Source organism: Mandrillus leucophaeus, unplaced genomic scaffold (assembly GCF_000951045.1).
Source record: "Mandrillus leucophaeus isolate KB7577 unplaced genomic scaffold, Mleu.le_1.0 Scaffold64, whole genome shotgun sequence".
NCBI lineage: Eukaryota > Metazoa > Chordata > Mammalia > Primates > Cercopithecidae > Mandrillus > Mandrillus leucophaeus.
The window spans coordinates 5,277,008-5,286,602 of NW_012106919.1; positions in this window are offsets into that span (position 1 = coordinate 5,277,008).

A 9,595-nucleotide genomic window follows, 5' to 3' on the forward strand; every position below is an offset into this window, starting at 1 on the left:
GCCAGGATGGTCTCGAACTCCTGACCTCGTGATCCGCCCGTCTCGGCCTCCCAAAGTGCTGGGATTACAGGCTTGAGCCACCGCGCCCGGCCTACTTTCTATTTTTTTGTAGGCAGAGTCTCACTCTGTCACCCAGGCTGGACTCCAGTGGTGCAATCTCTGCTCCCTACAACCTCCATCTCCCAGCTTCAAGCCTTCAAGCCATCCTCCTGCCTCAGCCTCCCTAGTAGCTGGGAATATAGGTGCATGCCACATGCCTGGCTAATTTTTGTATTTTTAGTAGAGATGGGGTTTCACCATGTTGGCCAGACTGGTCTTGAACTCCTGACCTCAGGTGATCCACCTGCCTCGGCCTTCCAAAGTGCTGGGATTATGGGTGTGAGCCACCACAGCTGGTCTGCTATAACTTTTGATTCTCTAAAAATGTAACTACTATAGCCTACTGTGTACCAGAACCCTTACCAAACACAAAAACAGTGATTAATACACATTTTGTATGTTATACATATTATCGACTGTATTGTTATAATAAAGCAAGCTAGAGAAAAGAATATGTTATTAGGAAAATCATAAGGAAAATACAATACTTATTTATCGATACCATTAAGTTTAAGTCATCTGTTTACAAGCTGAATCATCTCTCTGAAAGGGTGGCAATCGCAGCTGCATACCTCAATCTACAGGTACATATCAAGCAATTCAACTTTTTCTTGTAATGTTACGACTTTTCTCTGCTTCTTGGGAGTACTTCCAGCATCACTAGTGACACTTCATATGGGGCCCATGGTGTTATTCAAGGTTTATAATATTGACTAAACATGATGAAAAATACATAAGAACCAAACCACAAGAGATCACTTTTTACTCCATATGCAATTTACCAGAAAGACCAACTGCTCACGTGGAGATTTTTAGGGTCACACTGCGTTTTTACTGGATACTCACAACACTTGAGCTCACGGCAACAGCAACAGAAAGTGGCTATTAAATTATTACGGTAGTACAGTATTACTAAGTTAATTTTATGCAGTTATGATTTAATACTGCATCTTCATGTTTGCTTACATTTTTCTCAACTGGGAATGACACCATGTACTATCTCTAAGTGTTTGTGCATACATTTTGATACATTTTAACTTCTATAATAGACCTGTGTATATTTTATGGTGGTAAATTAGAAAATAGACTAGTATCTACACATATTTTCTGCATTCATGACATAACTTTTTCTTTTTCTTTTTGAGATTGAGTCTTGCTCTGTTGCCCCAGGCTGGAGTGCAGTGGTGTGATCTCAGCTCGCTGCAACCTCTGCCTCCTGGGTTCAAGCAATTCTTGTGCCTCAGTCTCCCAAGTAGCTGGAACTACAGGCATGTGCCACCACACTCGGCTAATTTTTTATATTTTTAGTACAGATGGGGTTTCACCGTGTTAGCCAAGAAGGGATTACAGGCGTGAGCCACTGCGCCTGGCTGATGCCTGTAATCCCAGCACTTTGGGAGGTCAAGGCAGGTGGATCACTTGAGGGCAGGAGTTCGAGACCAGCCTGGTCAACATGGTGAAACTCCATCTCTACTAAAAATACAAAAATTAGCTGGATGTGGTGGCAGGCACCTGTAATTCCAGCTACTTGGGAAGCTGAGGCAGGAGAATTGCTTGAACCTGGGATGCGCAGGTTGTAGTGAGCCAAAATGGCACCACTGTCCTCTAGCCTGGGCGACAGAGCAAGACTTCGTCCTAAAAAAAAAAAAATCTGAATGTAAGTGGACCAGCGCAGTTCAAACCAGCCTTGTTCAAGGATCAACTCTATTCTGTTTCATCAACTGTATTCTGAAAAAGTTTTGTATCTTTTTCAATTAATATATTTTGGGCATTTTTGAAGTCTGTAAAGTTTTTTCAAAACTGCCTTTTAAAAGCTGCAAAATATTTCATCATTTTGATATACAACAATTTATCCACACAGTTGCACATCGTCAGTCATTTAGGTCGTTTTCCTTTTGGTTAAACATCTTTGTGCATAAAAATATGTTCATCCTTTTAATTGTTTAAGGATTCACACGTGTGGAATTCTTCATCAAAGAGTAAGAACACTTTGAAGATTTTTGATACAGGATTGCCTAACTGCTTTTCAGAAAGACGACACCAATTTACACTCCCTCCACAATGGGGAAAAATGCTACTCTTACCAGATTTTGAGCCTTGCCATTTTTCAAACACTTTGTTATTTCAATATGTTTTTAAGTGGTATCTCAAGGTTATTTCATCTGGTTGAATACTTGTGAGGTTACCTTTTTTCCTTGGGTCTGTTAGTCATTTATATAATCCTTCAGCCACTTTTTAAAAAATGTGATCTTAGCATTCTTCTTCACTTCTTTAGTTATTAGGGATATACATCCTTTTTCTGAATTATTTGTAATAAATACTTTCCACATGATTGTTGTAAGGTTTTTAAGTATTGTAATGACTTTTTTGAAGTACTTAAGTTTTGTATTTTCATTAAGGAAATGATTACTGTTTTCTGACTTCCTCTGTTGGTTATCTGTTCAAAAAACCCTTTCCTACTCAAAGCTCTAACAAATACTCATCTCAGTATTTTCAAGTTTTGGTTTCACTTAAAATTTTCGCTTTTATACACGGGTTTATTTTGATATATAGTGTGTGAGGCTATACATTTTTTCTTTGTTTGCAAATAGCCAGATTTTTCAACAGATTTGCATGTACTGTGTCTTGATGTTAAATTGGACAACACTTTTTAAAAAGGCAATGAGAGGATTTGGTGCTGGAGAAATTCATTCATAAGCCTGGCGTATTCAGAACACTGACAAATTGTTGAGTGAGTACCAAGAAAGTTGTCAGGATAGACAAGTATTCAACAGCCACTGGGAAGGTTCCAAACTGTGCCCCCTTTCCCCTTCTCCATAATTAAGGAGACTCCCTTTACCAAAATGAACTGTCCTAAATTTAAGTAGCCAAAAGTCACAGCAGACCCAGAATTGTTTCTTGGTGTCAAGGCCTCAATCAACCACCAGAAAATGAGATATTCACAGATCGAGTTGACAAGGGATGCCAGAAGGGACAGGAGGTACAACTGTCAGATAGATTGGTCTTGTTGGCCACCCAGCTGTTTGTGCCACTTGCATATTCTCCCACAGCACTCCCTGCATGTCTCTAGCACATTACAACACCGTATTCTAATTTTGTGTTATGTGTCTTTTTCTTTTCCTCTATCCTGCTCCTTGCTTTAAAAAAATTATTAATGGATAGTAACTAATTTTCTCATTTGAAAAAAAATACACTTAAGTAACTCTATGCAGTTTACTAAATGTTATTATACCTTCATTTGATAAATGTGAAAACTCATTTAACACACACCTCAAGCATGACATAAAATGTTGCCATTATTCTAGAAAATTTCTTGTGCCCTTTGTAGTCATCACCCCGTGCCCAGTCCTGAGGTAGCCACTATTCCAATTTCTGTACCCACAGAACCCACAGACATGTTTTGGTTGTTCTTGAGTTTCATAGTAATTGAATTTTAAAGTATATATTCCTTTGCCTCTTAATTCCTTCATTAACTCTATAATATTTCAGACATTCATTCATGTCTCTTCCTTTTTGTAGCTGAGTAGGTTTCAGCACTATTTGTTGAATAGATTGTCCTTTTCTCATCAATTTGCCTTGGCACCTTTGTCAGAAAACATTTGATTGTAATTTTTTTTCTGTCCTATTGATATATTTGTGTATTTTAACACCAATAAGACACTGTCTTAGAAACTGATAAATTAATACTAACATTTATATGGAAATGTAAAAGACCAAAACAGTCTTTAAAAATATGATAAAACTGGCAGGGGGACGGTGGCTCATGCCTCTAATCACAGCACTTTGGGAGGCCGAGGTGGGTGGGTTACTTGCCATCAGGAGTTCGAGACCAGCCTGGTCAAAATGGTGAAACCCCGTTTCTACTAAAAACACCCAAAAATTAGCTGAGTGTGGTGGTGCACCTGTAATCCCAGCTACTCAGGAGGCTGAGGCAGGAGAATCGCTTGAACCCAGGAGGCAGAGGTTGCAGTGAGCCGAGATCGCACCACTGCACTCTAGCCTGGCGACAGAGTGAGACTCTGTCTCAAAAAAAAAAAAAAAAATTAAACTTACAGTGAGACTTAAAACTGGGTCACGTAAATCCCCCAACTATTTTATTTTCAACAAAAAATCAATTTCTACCAAAAAAAAAAAAACTGCTGGAAATTTGATTGCAATTGCATTTAATCTATGGATCGATTTTCTGAGAATCAGCATCTGTACAATACCAATTCTAACCATCCCATAAGCATGGCATCCTCTATTAGGTCTTAATCACTCTCAACAATGTTTTATGGTTTCAAGTGTAGAAGTCTTGTACATCTTTTTTTTAAAAAATTTGAAGGTATTTGTGATACTGTCATAAATAACGATTTTTAATTTTTTTCCAATTGTATGTTGATAGTATATAAAAATAAAATAAAAATTTTTTGTATTAACTTTGTATCTTAAACCTTGCTGAGTTTACTTATTAGATTTAGTAGGATTTGGGAGTAGATTCCTTTGAAGTTTCTACCTGCAAAATCATGTCATTGTAGAGAAAGATAATTTTGCTTCTTTCTCAGTCTTTATGACTTCTATCTTTTTATGCCTAATTGCAAGACCTCAAGTACAATGTTGAATAGCAGCATGAGAGTGGACATCCTTACCTTGTTTTTGACCTTAGAGAGAAAGTGTTCCATATTTTATCATTAAATAGGATGTTAGGTATAAGTTTTTATAGATGCATTTTATCAAATTAAGGAAATTCTGTTCTATTATTTGTTTGTCTAGAGGTTTTATCACGGAATAGTGTCGAAATTTTCAAAATCTTTTCCTGGATCTACTGAAAATGTTCGTATTTTACTTTTTTATTCTGTTAATGGGATGAATTACACTGATTATTTTTCTCATATTTTAATTGATCTTGCATTTTTTGTGATAAAACCTACTTAGCCATGATGTGTTATCTTTTTAATATATAGATGGCTCTAATTTGCTAATATTTTGTTAAAAATTTTTGCATCTCTATTCTTGAGAAATATTGGTCTGTAATTTTTGTTTCTTGTAGTGTATTTGTCAGGTTTTGGTATTATGAATATGTCAGCTTCCTAAAAAGGGTTGAGAAGTGGTCCTTCCTCCTCCGTTTCTATAATAGATTGTTTAAGATTGGTATTATTCCTTTCCTAAGTGCTTGATAGACTTCACCATTAAAGCTATCTGGGCCAGATATGTTCTTTGTGAAAAAAAAATGTAATTGTGAATTTAACTTCTTTAACACATATTCAGGTTACTTATTTCTTCTTTTGTCCAGTTATGAAAAGTCCTGCTTTTCAAAGGATTTATCCATTTACGTGGTCAAACATGTTGGCATAAATTTGTTTACAATACCCTCTCATCACCCTTTTAATGTCTGTAGGATTTGTGGGAATATCCTTTCTTTTCTCTTTATATTGGTAATTCACATTTTCTCTCTTTTTTTGGTTTTTCCTTCTTCAGTTTAGGAGCTTATCAATTTTATTGATCTTTTCAAAAATCGGTTTTTGGCTGTGTTGATTTTCTCTATTATTGTCTGTTTTCTATTGAATTGATTTCCACTCTTGTCTTTATTTCCTTCCTTCTACTTTGGGCTTACTATACTGTTCTAGCTTTTTTTTTTTTTTTTTGAGACAGTCTCACTCTGTCACCCAGGCTGGAGTGCAGTGGCGTGATCTCGGCTCACTGCAACCTCCACCTCCTGGGTTCAAGTGATTCTCCTGCCTCAGTCTCCCGAGTAGCTGGGATTACAGGCATGCACCACCATGCCTGGTTAATTTAGTATTTTTAGTAGAGACAGGGTTTCTCCATGTTGGTCAGGCTGGTCTCGAACTCCCGACCTCAGACCTCAGGTGATCTGCCAGCCTTGGCCTCCCAAAGTGCTGGGATTATAGGCATGAGCCACCGTGTCCGGCCTTTTTCTAGCTTCTTAATGTGGAAGCTTAGCTCATTGATTTCAGCACTTTCTTATTTTCTAACACAAGCACTTAAACTCTAAATTGTATTCTTAGCATCACATAAGCTGCATCTCACAAATTTTCATATGCTTTACTTATCATTCAGTAAAAGGTAACTAATTTTCCTAGAGTTTTTTCTTCAGAAGTATATTGCTTAATTTCCAAATGTTTAAATATTTTCTAGATATCTTTTTGTTATTGTTTTATAATTCAATTCTAATGTGGCCAGAAAATATAATCTGTATGGTTTTTATGTTACCCAAAGTTTTCTTGGTGTTACCATGGGAATGAAGGTCTACTAGAATCTTTTACTTGCTAACCAGAAACAGCTTTTCTACTCCCTTTACTCCAACTAACTTAGCTTCTCCAAGGCAGGAATGATATCTTACTAGTTTCTCTATGGCAGTGCTTGCCATATAACAGAAATCCAATAAATGTAAGAATGTATTTATTTATGTTGAAAATTGAACAAAAGGAGGCTTATGACTAAACCATGGACTTGCCCTCAAGTATTTCACAGTGTAAGACGAAGGCAATGTGTAAACACACGTTTCCTTACCATTTTTAAAGAAACTGTAGAAAGGCAGAAGAAGGGTATGAAATCTAAAAATGGAATCTGAACAGTATGATTGAAATGTATCTCAATTTGTAGTGATATAGTAACTATCATTTTCATTGTGCTTTATAGTTTATAACTTACAAGCCTTTTCTTAAGGAAGGGAAGGCATAATATAGAATGATCCATGTGATTTTTAGGAACCCCACTATTGAGTTCACAAATTGAATTAACTTAAACAAAAGAAGGAAAGATGGGTGCATAACCAAGAGCATATATTAAAGAATCTATTAAGAAAATGAATGCCATTGGGAAAGGTGAAGTGGGGAAGGATGATGATAATGGTGCTGATAATAATACCTACCATTCATTGAGTATTTAAGGTTTTGTAGGCATGGCGTTAAGCAGCTTATGCTCCCAACAACCCTACATTGTTATGCTTACCTCATGGAGGAGGAAACTGAGACTTAGAGAGGTTAGTTGACTTGCCCAAGATTATGAAGTTAAAAAGTAAAGAAGTTAGGATTGGATTTGTGAAAAAATTGAGGAGTGTTCCTTATTCACTGGGACTTGTCATAGATGGGGGTCTGCGCCCTGACAGGTAAGAGATGGGCTTTATACTCATATTTTGCCTGTTTTTCCAGAAGTAGAGTCAGTAAGGGATTTTTCCATGTACACAATATACTGTCAAATACCAGTATGTGTATGTGTTGGGGTGGGTCAGGGAGCAGTCCGTTTTCAAAGGGCAAACTGAAAATTGAAGTTGGAGATAGAGCTAACATGAACTGAGAGGGGATGGACAAGGGACTAGTGAGAAGAGCAGAACCAAACGGGGATACGACCAAGGCAGAAACCGGAAGGTGATAACAGACCACCAGTATTCTGCCCTAAGCATGTGCCAGGCACTGTGCATGGCACTTGTAGAGCTATTATATCATGTGATACTCACAACCACTCATGAGATAATTACCGTTGTCCCCCTCTGAGAGATTAGCCCAAGGTCACATATATAGGATGTAGTGGCATTAGGTAAACTTAGAATTCCAAGATCTTAAACACTGTTTCTCTCCAATGGTGGTTGGATGTTAGAGACCAGGACCCAAAAATGGGACATGGGGGTGGTGGACAGTTAGGAAAGGAACCTAGTGACTGGGACCGATTCCCCTTGTTCAACCACTGCCATTGCAGGCTGGCTGATATTGATCCATCTAACCCTTTGTTGATACTGCTCCCAGGACTTCTAAAAGGCACCTGTACTTTTAAGGCAAAACATAAAGGGACTTTAAATTATCTTTGGCACAGGATGAAAAATATGTCCATTGCTTGAGATCAATATTGTAATAGGCACAATATTAACAGATGGCAGAAAACAGATTTTTTCAGTATTTATATCCCTTCCATAGTTCCTATCAAGGAAAGCAACTTCATGTTGGAAAAGGTTCCCACAGATACTGTCAACAGATAATGGAAGCCCAAGAGAGAAGGTGCTAAATGAATGCTTGGTGCCCAGGGGCCTGGCCAGACAAGTTGTATTCCAGGAGACTTGCTGTCTGCCTTGAAGCACTGAGGCTTTGAGGAGAGGTGCTGGAAGCCCAGCCATGGGAAAAGGTGGAAGTTTTTGACCTTTTAAATAAAGGTCAGGCAGTTTGGATGATCTTTTTCTGGTGAGCTGGATGCTGTTCCCAGGTGAGAGGCAAGGAGTGAACTGTCACAGACCTGCCATGTTTCTTTCTGAGAGACTTGCTAGGTTTTCCAGGTATTGTGTGGATGAAGTGCATTTGGATTGCAGCATGCATTTGACAGATAAAGCCTCTATCTTTGAAAATGAGATACACCCATGGACAAGGGCTGATGGCAACTAAGTCAGGTAGATGAGTAACTGATTGGACTCAGAGTACTAATGAATGAGTTGATGTGGATCTAGAGAAAGGATCTTTCACACCACAGTTTTCTGGCCTCCGTCTTACCTTGTTAGGCATTTTTATTAATGTCTTGGATGAAGACATTGATGGCCCAGTGATAAAATTTGTGGGTGACACAAAGCTGGAAGGGATAGCTAATACATTGGACAGTAGAATTGCAATGCAAAAAAGATTTGACAGGCTGAAACAATGGACCAGATCTAACAAGATTATGTTTAATGGGGATAAATGTAAAGTCTTAACATTTGGTTAAAATAAACAAGCAAATAAGATGGAATAAGCAGCAGATGGGAAAGATGTGGTTTGATAGGAGCCTGTGTGAAAATAATAGAGATATTTCAGCTGATTATAAGCCCAAAATGAATCACTAGTGCGCTATAAGCTCAGGCTGTAATAGAAATGTAGAGTACACTGTAAGAAGGCAGCAATCCTTTCGTAGTCCAAAATAATGGCTCATATTTACAGAGTGAGTTCTGTATGGCAAATACCTTCATATGGATTCTCTCAGTTATTCTCACTTCTGGCCTTTGAGTAGGAAACTGGAGCTCAGAGAGATTAAGTTACCTGTCCAAAGTCACATGACTAGAGCGAGGATATGGACACAGGTGTTCTGACTGCGTGCAGATGCTCCATCCTGGAGGGCAGAGCCATTGCCAGTGAGGTGAAGAGACAAGGAGGTATATTTGGGTTCCAACAAGACTGAACTTTCTAATAATGAGAGCACTCTGACAATGGACTGGTGTCTCACAGGGAATGAGGCCCTGTCAAGAGATGGCCTTAAATATAGGCAGATTGATCACGTGTCAGTAACAAACACTGGACCAGGTAACTGTTGAGTTCTCTTCCTACTAAGGGCTGTTGAGCTTCTAGACAGATCCTAACATCTGGAGTGCAGAGTCTGGGCATTTTTAGGTATAAGGGAAATTCCCAGGAATTTCCGTTTATTGCATTTCAACAATGAGCTTTAATAACCTGCTTTCTTCATAGAGTTGTTTATTTGGTTTTTAATTTTTATTCCTTAGAGATTTTTGAGTTATGTGCTATCCTTTACCCATATAACAAAAGTC